Genomic DNA, 16,975 nt, shown 5'->3' with positions numbered 1-16,975 from the left:
CGGCTCCTTCCCCGCCGGACTTCCGGCTCCTTCCCCGCCCCGCGCGACTCTATGACCCATGTCAGGCTAGAGCGGCAGCTCGCGGGCCTCGGCCGCGCATCGCTCACGCGCCCTCTGCTGGAGGCTCTGGCTCAAGAAATGCGGCGGACGGACCTAGGAGCCAATTTGATGCGGAGGGGAGTAGGGTTGTCTGGGGGCTTTCTCTTCCACAAGGTCTCGCGGGCCGCAAAGAAAACTTTAATACAGATCCCACTGCAATCCGTTGTCTGGTTGTGGGTCATCCCCATCGCCTCAACACTTACACCTGGTGTCCAGTTGGCTGAGATTTAAAGCTGTAGCTACCTAGACAGCTCAGCCTGACACCTCACTCTCCTCCAGCCTCCGCTTCCCTCTGCTTTTCCTGAATGTCCTGCCATCTCCTGACTCGTAAGCCGCAACTGAGGCTTTTCCTCCTAGAGAAATCCTTACCAGCTAAATGCGATGTCCCTACCCTGCCACCCTTATCCTTACCCACTGTGGGCCCAGGGCCCCTGTTGCCTAGACTCAGCAAAAGGTTGTATTCAAAGAAGCAAAGTTTAGTAATAACATAAATAATTTTAAAAGTATCCCAGTCTTAACTTGTATTTCTCACAGAATCTTATAGGAGTTACAATGTCTAACCAGAGTCAAATTCTCAGAATCTCTTCTCCTCCTCTACCATTCTCTCATTCATTACACAAATATTTAATTCAGTGCTTACAATGTGCCAGGTCCTCTGTGGGGCACAGCTGATCCCAAATTCACTGATTTACTGAATGATCCCAAACTTTCTCCACCCCCTTCTTCCCTCTCCTCTCTCTCTCCTTTCACTCACTCTTTATAAGCTCTTTATTATAGGATTGATCTACCCTCTTAAAGTTAAAAAAAATTATTGTGGTAAAATATACATAACATAAACTTAACCATTTTAACCATTTTAAGTGTACAATTCAGTGAAATGAACTACATTCACCACTATGTATTTCTAGAACTTTTCATCATCCCAGACCCTATACCCATTAAGCATTAACACCCCATTTCCTGCTACCCACCCCCGCCCCTGGTAATCTCTATTCTACTTTCTGTATATGAATTTACCTATTCCAGGTACCTCATATAAGTGGAATCATACAGAATTTTCTCTGTGTCTGCTTATTTCACTTAGTAAAATGTTTTCAAGGTTCATCCATGTCATAGCCTGTATCATAATTTCATTCCTTTTAATGGCTAAATGATATTCCATTGTATGGTGTAAAAAAATTAATAAACAGAAACTGCAATTAAATAGGAGACCAGAATGGGGAGCTCTTACACCCTGGGATGATAGCAGAGCCCAACAGGAAGAAGAAAGACTCCTTTTCTGGCAAGAATTCAGCCAATGAAAAGCCATGAACTCTTTGTTTACTGTATCCTTCTTTTTCCCAACTTCCTTTCCCCCTCTATAAAAGAGTTCTGCTTCCCTTGCCCTGAGGGAACTTGCACATGGCTGGCCATTGTTGCAGACTCTGAGTTGCAATTCTCTGCTGATCTCACGTAAACCCATCTTTGCTGGAGAAATTCTGGCGGTCTATTTATTTCAGGTCAACAATGGATACACCACATTTTATCCATTCATCTGCTGATGGACATTTGGGTTGTTTCCACCTTTTGACAATTGTGAATAATGCTGCTGTGGATTACTGGTGAATAATACCTGTTCAAGTCCTTGTTTTCAATTGTCTTGAGTATATATCTAGAAGTGGACTTGCTGACCCATATGGTAATTCTATGTGTAGCTTTTTGAGGAACTACCAAACTGTTTTCCACAGCAGCTGCATTTTCCATTTCCACCCGCAAGGGTCCCAGTTTTCCACATCCTTGCCAATACTTATATTCCATTTCCTTTGATAATAGCCATCCCAGTGGGTATGAAGTTAACCTCTCTTTACGTGAATTGATTTAACTTCTAATTTCAACTTTGCTCCTTACTCTGATTCTGCACAGCAAAGAAGAAATTGAGAAGTGAGATTTCTTCCTCCTAGTTCTTTGTTCCTATCTCATTTTCCTAAAGTCCTGGAGTGGCAGAGACAGAATTCCCCTTAGAAGCTGGAGGGGAGAGATGTTGACATGGGAGGGGAGGGCACACTCCCACACTGACAATCTTGTCCCCTCACATTCTCATCATTCTGTTTACATGTCTGCTCTCCCACTAGACTGCAAGCTTCTTCTTTGTTTCTTAAAGGTTTTTTATTTTATTTTTTGTGGACCATTTTAAAAGTCTTTATTGAACTTGTTATAACGTTGCTTCTGTTTTATGTTTTGGTCTTTTGGCCACGAGGCATGTGGGATCCTAGCTTCCCGACCAGGGATCGAACCTACACCCCCTGCATTGAAAGGCAAAGTCGCAACCACTGGACCGCCAGGGAAGTCCCTAGACTGCAAGCTTCTTGGATGCAGGACCCTGTCCCTGCCTTTGTGAACCCCTGTATTCAGCAGCACAGGGTCTGGTACAGAGTAAGTGCTCAGTGAATGAATGGGTAAATGAGTGTGTGTGTGTGTGTGTGTGTGTGTATGTGTGTGTGTGTTCATTTGGTTACATCCCAAAGCCAAGGGGCAATTTGGGAATGAGGCACTGTGTTTCCTCTTTCACACTGTCTTTGCATAAGTATGTGCTGCACAACAGCAGGGGAAAATAGGGTATCCCAGGAGTAAAGCACCTGGACCCTTTGAGTTGGAGAAAATTTCAGCTGGGAGAGCATCTAGGACCAGCTCTAAAGAGCTAAACTTTGGGATAGCATCCCCCATCAGCACTAAGTTCCATCACTTCCTCTCTGGAAGCCAAGCAGTGTGAAGGTGGCCCACGGTGACTTTTTTTTTTTTTTTTAATTTATGGCTGTGTTGGGTCTTCGTTGCTGTGCACGGGCTTTCTCTAGTTGCGGCGAGCCGGGGGCTGCTCTTCGTTGCGGTGCGCGGGCTTCTCATTGCCGTGGCTTCTCTTGTTGCGGAGCACCGGCTCTAGCTGCATGGGCTTCAGTAGTTGTGGCACATGGGCTCAGTAGTTGTGGCTCGCGGGCTCCAGGGTGCAGGCTCAGTAGTTGTGATGCACGGGCTTAGTTGCTCCATGGCATGTGGGATCTTCCCGGACCAGGGCTTGAATCTGTGTCCCCTGTCTTGGCAGGTGGATTCTCAACCACTGAGTCACCAGGGAAGCCCACGGTGACTGTTAGGGCCTCCCCATGAAGCTGCCCCTGGTAGGACACCTTCCTCTCATGAATCTGGAAGGGAATGCTCACTCCGTGCCAGGGGGCAGCCAGGCTTTACAATGCGTTCAGAGCACTTCCTGTTCAGTTCAGTCTAACAAAGATGGGCGTTGAACATCGACTATAGGCCAGGTGCTGAGTGATGGGACCACAGAGATGAGGCCCACCCAGCTCCTGCCTTCATGGAGCTAACGGAGAGGAGGAGACAGAGAGAAACGTGGAGTGAAAAGTGCTATGATGGAAGAAACCACAGGTGTGGGAGCGAAGAGAAGAGAGACCCCACTCAGCCTGGGGGCAGTCAGGGAAGGCTCTCTGGAAGAGGTTACCTTGACACAATAATCCCTGTGAAGTAAGCAGAGCAAGGATTGTTATCCTCATTGTGTAGTGGAGCCACTGAAACGGTGACCAGCCCAGGGAAACCACACTGTCCTCTAGCTGCAGGAGGTCAGACAGTCCCTTGCCTTACCCTCAAATCCCAGCCACGTGGCTAAACATGCCTGAAATGCATTTCTAAGGCTCTGCTGCCGAGAATAATTGGGCCTACTGGCTACTCGCAGGTTAAAGACGTTGTTTGCCGAATGAATTCAATTCAACCCAACAGGCAGAGTATAGGCTCAGACAGAGCCCATCTCACGTGGCAGGAGACGACAGCGGTGCAAAATCTCGCTGTGATTCATCCAGGTGCTTTCTGGTAGGTCCAGGGCCAAGGTGGGGGTTTGAGATGAGCAGTTTCCTGGATGGCTTTGTGAAATATATATGATAGGTCACTTATCATCTTTCCCTGCTGTATTTTCCTGCCATCATAGATATTTCTAAGCGAAGGGGAAACAACTTATAAAAGGGCACTCGATAACACAACAACCTTGAAAAAAGAAAAACGTTGGGAGATTCACACGTCCCAATTTCAATACTTACTACAAAGGGACAGTAATCAAGACAGTATAGTACTGGTACAAGGATAGACCATAGATCAATGGACTAGAACTGAGAATAAACCCTTACATTTATAGCCACTTGACTTTCCATAAGTGTGCCAAGACAATTTGATTGAGAAAGAATAGTCTTTTCAACAAATGGTGCTGGAATGAGATATCCACATTCCACATGCAAAAGAATGAAGTTGGACCCCTATCTCACACCATGTACAAAAATTCATTCAAAATGGCTATAGACCTAAATGTATGAGCTAAAACTATACAACTCTTAGAAGAAAACATAGAGAAAAATCTTTATGACCTTGGATTTATGTTATAATAAAAAGAATCTAATAGATTCTTAGATATGACACTAAAAGCACAAGCAACAAAAGGGAAAAATAGATAAATGGGACTTTAACAAAATTAAAAGCTTTGTGCTTCAAAGGACAAAAAATTGAAAGTACAATTCACATAATGTGAGAAAAATTTTGCAAATTACATATGTGAAAAGAGACTTGCATCTAGAATATACAAAGAGTTCTTACCATTCAATAATAAAAAGACAAATGACACAATTTATAAATGGACAATGAACCTGAATAGATATTTTTCCAAAGAATATACACAAATAGCCAATAAGCACATGAAAAGATGCCCAACATCATTAGCCATCAGGGAAATGCAAATCAAAACCACAATGAGCTATCACTTTATACCCACACCCACTAGAATGACTAGAATAAAATAAAAAAGACATAGTAAGTGTTGGTGAGGATGTGGAAAAATTGGAACCCTCATACATTGCTGGTGGGAATGTAAAATGATGCAGCCACTTCAGAAAACAGTATGGCAATTACTCAGGGGACTAAACACAGAGTTACCATATAACCCAGCAATTCCATTCCTAGGTATACACCCAAGAGAAATGAAAATATATCTTCACACAAAAATTTGTACACAAATGTTCATAACAGCATTATGCATAATCCAAAAAAGTAGAAACAACCCAAATGTTTATCAACTGATGAACAGATGTACAAAATGGGGAATTCCCTGGTGGCCTAGTGGTTTGAATTCTGGGCTTTCACTGCCACGGCTCAGGTTTAATCCCTGGTTGGGGAACTGAGACCCCGCAAGGTGCACGGTGCGGCCAAAGGAAAAAAAATGTAGTATATTGGCCATAAGAAGAATGAAGGGCTGATACAAGCTACAACACGGATGAACCTTGAAAACATCTGCCAAGTGAAAGCCAGTCACCAAGGACCACATATTGTATGATTCCATTTAAATGAAATGTCCAGAATAGGCAAGTCTGTAGGAACAGAAAGATTAGTGGTTGCCTACGGCTAGGGGTGGGGTGGGAGGACTGAGGTGATGGCTAAGGGGTGTGGGGCTTCTTTTGGGGGTGATGAAAATATTCTAAAATTGGAGTGAGGATTGTCCAATTCTGTGAATATACTAAAAGCCATTGAATTGTACACTTTAAGTGGATGAGTGGTACAATACGTGAATTAAATCTCAATGAAGTTGTGAGGAAGAAAGTGCCCTGAAAGGGGGACAGAGTCTATATTGGCCACCCCCCCCCAACTCTATCCTCAGATCCCATGCCTTTCTGCTAGGGTTGGGGCTTCCCCTTCTCATCTAGATTCTCACAGAGGTTGTAAGCTCCAGATGGGGATGGAGAGGGGGCTGGATCCCCTCTGGAGCCTCTGCCCCCTTAAAACTCCGGCTTGTGGAATACTGGGGCCTGAGAATTCTGAGGCTGAGACTGCGCTTTCTGAGGTGGAGACAATGCGGGGCGTGTTTGAGGGGTCTGGGAGGGGGGCAGATTTCCCCCAGATGGGTCATCTACCTCTGGGGCAGGAAGGCTCAGAGGAAAGGGGAAGGCTTAGGGAGCCCTAATGGGAGAGAAGGGAGGAACTCCAAGGAAAGAGAGAGGGGCTCGGTCACAGAGCTGACCTCTCTGTGCCAGGTGAGAGCCTAGGTCCTTTGGGAGGCTGGAGCTGCACCTGGAGTGGGGGTCACCTGGGAGCGGAGGCTTGTTTGCATTGTGGGGATACAGGCCCAGAGGGTAGGACTGGAGGGTAGGCAAGGTTGGGAGGAAAGGAGAAGGGAGAGGGGATTCGGGTCAGCAGCTGTTAAGGGCACCTCCCCTGTGCCCCTGGTAAACTGTGAGAGCCACCGGACCCCCAGTGTATCCCCAAGGCCTGATGTCACGTGTCTGTTAAACAATTGGTGATTGCATGGGTGAGTGAGGGAATGAATTAAGCTTCTTTGGAGGCAAGATAATATGGTGAGATAAGCAGTCTTGGGAGTCACACAGGCCTGGGTTTGAAGCCGGTTCCTCTGCAGATTTGCTGTGTGGTATTGGACAAGACTCTGGGCTACCCTGAGCCTCAGTTTCCGTATCTTTAAAACAGGGCTGAACCCACTGACCTCAAGGACAGGGTGGTTAGAATACCGTTGGCAAACGTGCCCAGCAAATAGAAGGTTCCTCCATGGATGGTGGCCGGCCTGTCATGATTTAAAGTGGAAGAAGCAACATCAAGATCCTCAAGGTCTCACTGAGGGGGTAGGGTTTACCCTTAGAAACCAGTTAACAGTGAAGAGAGGTCCGTGGCGTCTCTGTAGAAAGGGTGTTGATGTTGCCTCAAAGGAATTCAGAGGCCGGAGAGAAGGCTAAGGTGGTTGGAAGCTTGGAGAAGAGGTGGGAGCTTGAAGGATGGGGTGGGAGGTGCTGGAGAAAGAGAGAGAAGTGGGAAGCGAGCAGAGAGGCTGGGGGATCTGCAGGGTTAGGATCGCAGGAGTCTGCCCAGATTATAACAGAATGTTTGTGTAGGGTATGGCAGTACAGCCAAATAGGAGGTTGGATAGGAGAAGCAAAAGTAGAGACCCTAGGGCCTCCCTGGTTGCTCAGTGGTTGAGAATCTGCCTGCCAATGCAGGGGACACGGGTTCGATCCCTGGTCCGGGAAGATCCCACATGCCGCGGAGCAACGAAGCCTGTGCACCATAACTACTGAACCTGTGCTCTAGAGCCCGTGAGCCACAACTACTGAGCCCATGTGCTGCAACTACTGAAGCCTGCGCGCCTAGAGCCCCTGTTCTGCAACAAGACAAGCAACCACAATGAGAAACCCACGCACTGCAACAAAGAGTAGCTCCCGCTCACCGCAACTAGAGAAAGCGTGCATGCAGCAGCGAAGACCCAACACAGCCAAAAATAAATAAATAAAATAAATAAATTTATTTAAAAAAAAAAGTAGAGACCCTAAGAAAGGCTTTAGAAAGGGATGTGTCCAGGGCAGGGTCAAGATGCTTTGGTGAACTACCTATTGCCATTGGTGACTTTAGGGCCCCCAAGACAGACGTCCCCCACTCCTATTCCTTAGCTCCAAGAAGAACGGAATTTTCCTCTATAGCAGCAGCAGCCGTGACACTCTTGGGCTCTCTTTATTTTTGTTTTGTTTTGTTTTTGGCTGCGCCGTGCATCACGCGGGATCTTACTTCCCCGACCAGGGACTGAACCCGTGCCCCTTGCAGTGGAATCGCTGAGTCCTAACCACTGGACCACCAGGGAATTCCCTCTTGGGCTCTCTTTAAAATGCATCTTAGGATATTAAGGGCTCTGAGAAATCCTGCAGGAAAGAGCCTATTTCATTTTAACTCAGCACTTTCCGGACACATTTGGCCTCAGAACCCCCTTTTTTTGTGGTGTACCTCATGGGACAAATATCCCCAAGAACACCTGTTAGGAAATGCTGCTGTAGGGAAAAGTGTGTGGGTTTTGGGACCCAGTAGGCCATGGTTTGATTCCTGCTCTGTGACCTATTTAGTGTTGGACCTCGGGCAAGTCACTTTGTTTCCCAGAGCCTCCTTTTCCCCAGAGTCATTGTGAGAATTGGGGAAAATATGTGGGTAAAGCATGTGGCTAGCTCTCTGGTCTTGCTGCATGCCTCTCCTGTGCCAGGCCTGGTCCTACCTCTTCCCCTGAGCCAGGCTCTCTGCATGACAGACTCCACGTGGGCTGCTGAAGAGGTAGTTAGGTAATGGGCTTGGTGGAACTTTGATTGGATGTCTTTTCTGGGAGCACAGCATTTGATGCTCCTCACTTGGTACCCTCGTTGGCCCTGGCACCATGGGCAACAGAAACGCCCAGATGTACGTGGGGTGTAGGATCAAGGCTCCAGAGGCCCAGCCAAGTCCTGGCCTGAGGACTGCCAGCAACAGGGCTGGTGTTGAGCCATCAGAAGTCAGCCAGGTAGGGACCTACATCTCTACTCCCAGCAGCCACCTTTCCTTTCCCCTGCCCAGGTTTCCTTCCCTCCCCAGCTGCTTTAATTAAGCCTCTATTACAAGTGGCACAAAGCTCAATTCAAACTGGATTGGTCAGGAATGAGAACACATCAGCTTGCGTAACTGACAAATCTACCTGTAGACTTCAGGTATGGCTGGATCAAGGTGCTCAATGAGTGTCTCTTGGCTCTGCCTTCCTCTGCGGCATTCCCAGGCAGGCTCTCTCTGCAAAGTGGCAAGAATTGCCCTGGCCACTCCAGGCTTAAATCTTCCCATCTTACATCCTCTGGCTTAGCATTCCCAACAGGAGGAGAGCCTCTTTGCAATAGTTGAAGAAAGTCTCTGGTATCAGTGTCACTGGCCCAAGTTGTAGTCATATGTTTAGCCCTGAACCAGTCACCATGGCAGGGCAGAGTGGCCTGGATCTCTTAGTATAATGGAACCAGAGGTGGTACTCAGCTGGCTCCGCCGAGCCACATGGGCCAAATGGAAACAGGAAGTTTCCCATAAAAGAATGTTGGCTTTGTTACCAAAAGAGAGGCTAGCTGGGTGAGCAAAACAAGAATTGCCTACTTACTTCCATGGCCTTTAGCCTCCCCATCCCTTCTATCCTTTATTCCCCTGACAGCTGCTCAAAGCTTCCATCCATGACCCTCCTCATCCCCTGGCCTGCAACCTAAGCTCTCATTACTCTTCTTGGCCTCTTTCCATCAAAAAAAAAATTTTTTTTTAAGTGCCAAGTGGCATGAATTGAAGAGCACAGAGAAGAGCTTCCTTTCTGTGTCCCCAGAGCCAAAAATGTCACCATAAAAAAAGTCACCACTCCCTTGGATTAAGTATCACCCTCTCCCTGTAGCCTCTGTTATAAATCATGGCTTCTCCTAGGCCCCTGGAGAGGGCCTGAAATGGGGGTCTTGGAAGGAGGCTGGGGTAAACATTCAGGGCTTCCTTTACCTGCCCATTTATTTTTCCAATGCGCATAGTCAGAGGGTCTCAGTGCCACCACTTAACCAGCTGTATGACCTTGGGCATGTCACTGCAGCCCTTTGAGCCTCATGGGCTCATGTGTGTCATGTTGAGGATTAACTGGGTTAAGTCCCTGGAGGCACCTGACACTGGCCCTGCCCCGTGGTAGATGCCCTTAGTGTTGGCTCACAACTTGTATTATCAACTGATTGAGCCAGGTTGCCTGGAGTTTGCTGACTCAGGCAAGGCTTGGAGCTGCCTCTAAGTCACTGACTCAAGGTCACCCCACTAGAGAGTGATGGGCATCAAAACCCAGCTCCAGAGCCTGAGCTCTGAAGTAGCGGAAATTGTGGAAGCCTCTCTCAGAACTTGTGAGGGTCTTGAAGTCCCCCAGGGCACTCTGTCAAGTTGTCCTCAGTGGCATCCCCTTGGCCCAGGTACTACTCTGGACTCCAGGTTCACGCTGGAGCCATAGGTGCTGACCGAGCCTCTCTCCCCCTGCCCCTTGTCTCCTCCTTGCCTCTCTCCAATGTCTTCCCCAGTTAGGCATGGGATCTCCCCGTCCCTGAGGCCAGGACGATGCCAGAGAGTGGGAGAATCCCTCCAGAATGGGCCAACACTTGAGCCAGTGCCATGGGCATCTTCGTTCTAGGTTGTGTGTACAGATGCTGAAGGGATAGACAGTGGGAAGCAGCCCTCATCAGAACCAGGAGAGCCAGAGGACGGGCCCAGACACAGAGAGGCATCAGAGGAGGGGTCTCCAGAGCTCAGCACCCAGGAGCTGATGCCTCCGGGAGGGCCAAGGTGAGCCGGGGGCTTCCCAGAGAGCAGCTCCAGGAGAGAATCCCCTGTGACTCACCTGGTGGTGGGGGAGAGGAGGGACAACTTCCAGGCTAAGGTGGATCCACCCAGTCACAGCCCCTGTACTTCTCTTTCATAGCACGAATCACACTAAATAATTATTCATGTTGACCTTTTGTCTGAGCTCCCCCACTAGACCACAAACTTCTGTGATGTGTCTTGTTCAAGGGGCATTTATGTCTTGTTTAACCTCACATCCCTCATGCCGGAGACTCTGGCTGTAGCAGATGCGCAATAAATACGTATTCACTGAATTCATAGAAGAATGAACAAAAGAGAGGCTGCGAGACACAGAAACACACATTTATGTGGAATTTTTGTTATTACTTTCTAAATATTGTATATATCTTTAAGCTTGCCTACAGTGAGAATATATTCTTTTTAAAAAGAGAAAATGGAGAGAGAGCCAGAGAGAGGCAAAGTGAAAGACTTGGGAGACTGGTCAGCTTATCATTTAAATTTGATTATAACCAAAAACCTCTAAATAATCTCTTCTACACGATAAGTCAAAGCCAGGTGTCAGCACCCCTGAGACGCGCTGTGCAACGTGCTGGTGGAAATAGAAACCATTTCCACACATCTGCTTACACAACTTGGCAATTTGTTTAAACTGCTTTAAAACTGTCTTTACCCTCATCTGTTTCTAGAAATATCTAGGAAATAAGTGCATATTCAGGCAAAGTTTTATGCACAAAGATTTCCACATTATTTTAAATGCTAAAAAACTGGAGACACCAGTGTGCACTAAATGCTCACAATAGGGGGATGGTTAAGTAAATTATGATTATCTATAAAATAGAGAATTTTAGGGGACTTCCCTGGCGGTCCAGCAGTTAAGACTCCATGCTTCCACTGAAGGGGGCGCAGGTTCAATCCCTGTTCAGGGAACTAAGATCCCACATGCCACACAGTGTGGCCAAAAAGTGAAAAAACGAGAGAGAGAATTTTATACTTTCATTAAAAAGCATGCTTATGAGAGATTTTTGGCATTGGAAAAATTTAGATTATACTGTTAATTGAAAAAAGATTGCAAAATTGTATTCGCAATATAACTAGGTAAAATTATGTAATTATTGAAGATGGTATTTAAATTAATCCCCATTAAAAATATGTATGTATATCCTTAGGAAGAAGCCTGCAGGAAATACTCCAGAATATTAAAGTGAGATCAGATAGGTGCAGATTCAAATCCGGACCTGTCAACTTCAGCTTAATGACCCAAGGCTCAAGTCTTCCGACCTCTCTGAATCTCAGTTCTCCCTGATCTTTCTTTTTTTTTTTTCTAAAAAGCAATAAGTAATAATAAAAATATTAAATCCTAACTCTCTTAAACATTGACCTCAAAGTGTCTGTGATTGGGGGAATTCACGTTAGTCCTTTATTCCTTCTCCTAGGCATTAAGTATGTACCTATGGTGTGCCGAGCCCTGTGCGGGTGTTCTGGGAACTACGAAGAAATATAAGAATGTAAAACTCTGCCCCAGTTTGGGAGCTGAGGTGTCCCTTTGTCTGTTCTCCCCAAGATGAAGCAGTCATCTTTGGCCCCCCAGGAAGGGCCCGGGGAGCTGCAAGCAGGCCAGGATCAGGCCACGCCAGGAAGTGAGCTGGAGCTGTCCCTGCAGCACAGGAAAGGCTGCAGCAGCAGAGCTCATGGAAGGAGACCGAGGACCAACAGGGGAGCCAGCAGAACCTAGGGACTGTGGAGGGTCAGTTCCCTGAGAGCCGCCAGGTAATGTCCATGGAGTCTGGGGCAGGAGGGTATGGAATGACTGACCCACAGGGGAGGTGAGGGAGCAGGGAATTGTTGGAGGAGATGGGGGGCTCTGTGTAAAATTAAAATCGGGACATGCTGGGTTTAACAAAGCTCAGACAGCTTTTCATGAAGATGGCGCCGAAGGCAAAGAAGGAAGCCCCTGCCCCTCCTGAAGCCAAAGCCAAAGCAAAGCCTTTGAAGGCCAAGAAAGCAGTGTGGAAAGGCGTCCATAGCCACACACACACACAAAAGAAGATCCGGACGTCACTCACCTTCCGATGGCCCAAAACACTGCGGCTCAGGAGGCAGCCCAGATATCCTCAGAAGAGCCCCCTAGGAGAAACAAGCTTGACCACTGTGCCACCATCAAGGTCCCCTCACCACCGAGTCAGACGTGAAGAAAATAGAAGACGACAAGGGACTTCCCTTCCTTGTCGGAGTGGCGGAGTGGTTAAGAATCCGCCTGCCAATGCAGGGGACACGGGTTCGAGCCCTGGTCCCACATGCTGTGGAGCAACTAAGCCTGTGTGCCACAACTCTACTGAAGCTCGCACGCCTAGAGCCTGAGTTCTGCTACAAGAGAAGCCACCACAGTGAAAAGCCTGCGCGCCGCAACGAAGAGTAGCCCCTGCTCACCACAAGTAGAGAAAGCCTGCACGCAGCAACGAAGACCCAACACAGCCAAAAATAAATAAATAAAAAGAAAACAAAAGAAAGGAAAATAGAAGACAACACACTGGTGTTCATTGCAGATGTCAAGGCCAACAAGCACCAGTTTAAACAGGCTGTGAAGAAGCTCTATGACATTGACGTGGCTAAGGTCCACACCCTGATCAGGCCTGATGGAGAAAAGAAGGCATATGTTTGACTGGCTCCTGACTATGATGCTTTAGATGTTGCCAACAACATTGGGATCATCTATACTGAGTCCAGCTGGCCAATTCTCAATATAAAAGTTTTCACTATAAAACAACAAAAACAAAGCTCAATTTTTTTTTTTTAATGCTAGGGTATTCTAGCATCTGTTTCTTAGCTGCTGAGCGCTATGGCACCCTGCAAGATGTGGTTAGTTAGAGTATGGTGCCCTTTCCAAACTTATTTGACTGTAAAATATCTTTTAATTTATTTCTATTTTAAGATTTAAGGTTTTTTTTGTTTTTTTTTTAAACAGCTTCAGTAAGGTATAATTGACATACACTTGTGCATACTTCAAGTATACAATTTGATGTTTTGGACACATGTGTATACCCACGAAACCATCACCACAATCAAGAAAACAAACACATCTATCACCCCCCAAAATTTTCTGTGCCCCTTTGTCATCTCTCTTCCCATTCACCCCCAGCCTCAGGCAAACACTGATCTGCATTCTGTCGCTATAAATTTGTTTGTATTTCCCAAAATTTTCCATAAATAGAAACATACAGTATCCACTCTTTTAGTCTGGCGTCTTTAAATTATCATGATTATTTTGAGAGTCAGCTATGTTATTGTGTGGATGAATGCTTTATTCTTTTTATTGCTGAGTAATATTCCATTGTATGGATATGTCACAATTTCTTGTCCTACTATATAGCAGAGGGAACTATATTCAATATCTTGTGATAAACCATATAGGAAAAGAGTATGAAAAGGAATGTTTATATATGTATAACTGAATCACTTTGCTGTACAGTGGAAATAAACAAAAACCAGTTTCTTCATTCTTTCATCTATTGATGGACATTTGGTTTGTTTCAACTTTTTGACTACTACAAATAAGACAGACAGAAACATTCATGTCTATATGTACATGTACTTTCATTTCTCTTGGGCAAATAAATGCCTAGGAGTAGAATGGGCCATATGGTATTTGTATGTTTAACTTATTAAGAAACTGCCAAACTTTTCTCCAAGGTGGTTGTACCATTTTACATTCCCATCAGCAATGTATGAGAATTCCACTTGTTCCACATCCTCCCCAAAACTTGGTATGGTCAGTTTTTAATTTTAAGCATTCTAACAGGTGTATAGTTGAATCTCACTGTGGTCTTTATTTTCATTTTCCTAATGACTAATCATGTCAAGCATCTTTTCATGCGCTTATGGGCCATTTGTATATCTTTGGAGAAATGTCTATTCAAATACTTTGCCCATCATTTTAATTGAATTAGTCAATTTATAGTTGAGTTGTAAGAGCACTTCATATATTCTGGATACGAGACTGTTATCAGATCTATGATTTACAAATTTTTTCTTCCATTCTATGGATTGTCATTTCACTTTCTGACCTTTTTTTTTTACAAAACTGGGTTGTTTTTTTATTCTTGAGTCTTGAGAATTCTTATATATTCTGAATACAAGTCCTTTATAATATATGTTAATTTGTAAATGTTTTTTCCCAGTCTGGGAGCTGTCTTTTCCATTCTCTTTTTTTTTTTTTTTGCAGTACGCGGACCTCTAACTGTTGTGGCCTCTCCCGTTGCGGAGCACAGGCTCCGGACGCACAGGCTCAGCGGCCATGGCTCACGGGCCCAGCTGCTCCGCGGCACGTGGGATCCTCCCGGACCGGGGCACGAACCCGTGTCCCCTGCATCGGCAGGCGGACTCTCAACCACTGTGCCACCAGGGAAGCCCCTCCATTCTCTTAACAGTGACTTTCAACGAACAGAAGTTCTTAATTTTAATGAAGTCTAATTGATCAGCTTTTTCTTTATGGCTGTGCTTTTGGTATTATTTCTTAGAAATCTTTACTCAACCTGAAGTCACATAGGATTTTCTCCGATGTTTTCTTTGAGAAGTTTTATTGTTTTAGGTTTAACATTTAGGGTTATGATCCACCTTGAGTTAATATTTTGCATACGGTCTGAGTGATGGATTGAGGTTCATTTTTTGCATATGGCTGTCCAACCATCCCAGCACCATTTGTTGAAGACTATCCTTTCTCTGCTGAGTGTGCACCTTTGTCGAAAATCACTTGACCACATACGTGTGGGTCTCTCTACTTTGTTTCATTCATCTATTTGTCTATCCTTATTCCAACACCACACTGTCTTGATTATAGCAACTTACTAAAGTCTTGAAATCAGTTAGTGTAAAAATCCCCTTTGTAGGGAGTGCCGTGAAGGACTCTTGTTCTTTGAAACATCCCTTGGGAAATCCCATTTAAAGAGGATCATCTCACTTTCTCCAGGCTCCCATTCCACCTGCACAGAGAAGCCTGGATTATGACTTTGGGCAGGCCCTGCCTCCTCTGGGCCTCAGTGTCCTCATCCCTCAAAATGAGGGAAAGTGGGCAACCTTCTAGGGGTGCTGGGAGAACTCAGTAAGATAATGCTTGCAGTGTTTGCTTGAGTAAGGGTTTGATAGCTGGTCTCTGGGTGAGTGTTGAGGGTCACCTGAGAGCCAGGATGGGGCTTGCCATCTTGATGTCCTTGTCCTTGGCAGGACCCAGAGTGTCAGCCCTTCCCAGGTCACCTGGCCGCCAATGAGTCAGACATAGCGCAGCCAACAGAGCCCTGTTGCACCTTGGGCAGCCGTGGACAGCAACTGGGGGACAAGCTCCCCAAGGAAGTGGACACCCCACCCATCAGGCCACAGGGTGCTCTGCCAGATCCTGGCTCAGGGGAACATGAGGACAGTCCCCAGGAAGCAATGTCCCTAATGCCCACGGCAACTCTGGAGGAAAAGACAGCCCACTCTTCCCCACCATCTATGCCAAGACCTAACACATCCAAAGAAAGGTAAGGCATCCTCTGATGGCCCCCCACTCCACTCCCTGACCCCAACAAGACTGCTCTTCTGCTAAGCTACAGGGGAGGTGAATTCTAGTCCTGACCGCTCCTGATATGATGTAGAACTTGGTCAAGTCATGCCCCGCTGGGCCTCCATTTCCCCATCTGTATAGTAGCTCTAATACCAGAATTCTTTGTTCCATGGGCCTATTCTTCAAGAGCCACCTCCCCACAGGGGATGTGAGGGTACGAGGAGCCTGTCTGGGATTAGAAGGCCAGGGGAACTAAGCTGGGGCGCTGGACCTGAGTGTCCTGGGGGCTGAGAGAAGGGGCAAGCCTTGAGCCGAGCCCCTCCCTCACCTGGGAGTTCCTCCCTTGTTTAGGGACAAGGCTGTGGAGATCTAGGCAGCACTGGGCCTGTAAGTAGAGCCACAGTGGGGATGGGGACACGGTGGGCTGGGGATCAGGAGGATGAAGGGGGCAGAGGCAGAAATGGGACAGTATTTGGAGTCAAACTGGGGAAGGTGTGAGTGTGTGCCTGTGTGTTTGCATGAGTGTGCACATGTATGTGCATGCGTGTACATGTTTGCACATGTGCATGTGTGTGCATCTTGGGTGGGGGTCAAGGAGGCTCTTACACTCTAGAGTCCTTGGATTCACCCCAGGTCGTGGCTTTTTCCACATCAGCACGGATTTCTTCCACCCATTTGCTCTCAGTCACAGCACACAACCCAAAGCTTCCCTGAACACCTGGGAGGCTCCCATCCCCCTCCCAGCCATCTCCACCTCTGCCAACTCTGCCACTTCCTGGTTCTTTGATTTGACTGGGCAACCTGTGAATATACAGTCATCGTCTGCTTGGTGGAATGGTAGGTTGGAAAAAGAGAAATCAAAAGAGCCTTTAGGGAGTATAATCTACAAAAATATTGAACCACTATGTTGTATACTTGAAACTAATATAATATTGTAAATCAACTATACTTCAATTTAAAAAAAGAGGCTTTAGGTTTGGGGCCTGAGCAACAAGTGGTGTCATTAACCAAGGTGGTGACACTGGGGAAGGAGCAGACAGGAAGAACCTAAGGTTCTGCTTTGGTCATGTTCTAGACACCCAAGAAGAAATGCCAGGAGGACGTCTGGAGTTAGGAAGGACAGAGAAGTCAGGATGGGAGATGTAAATGTGAAAAAAATGGGGATAACATCTAGGAGAGTGA

At 46.4% G+C, this 16,975-nt stretch overlaps 1 pseudogene; it reads left to right on the top strand.

The window, feature by feature from the left end:
- The first annotated feature begins 12,180 nt into the window (after positions 1 to 12,180).
- On the top strand, positions 12,181 to 12,916 carry LOC132477664 (large ribosomal subunit protein uL23-like; annotated as a pseudogene).
- Positions 12,917 to 16,975: the final 4,059 nt, after the last annotated feature.

This window comes from Mesoplodon densirostris, chromosome 2 (genome assembly GCF_025265405.1).
Source record: "Mesoplodon densirostris isolate mMesDen1 chromosome 2, mMesDen1 primary haplotype, whole genome shotgun sequence".
Taxonomy (NCBI): Eukaryota; Metazoa; Chordata; class Mammalia; order Artiodactyla; family Ziphiidae; genus Mesoplodon; species Mesoplodon densirostris.
Note: the sequence above shows the minus strand (reverse complement) of the source record. Positions and strands in the feature narration are given on the sequence as shown.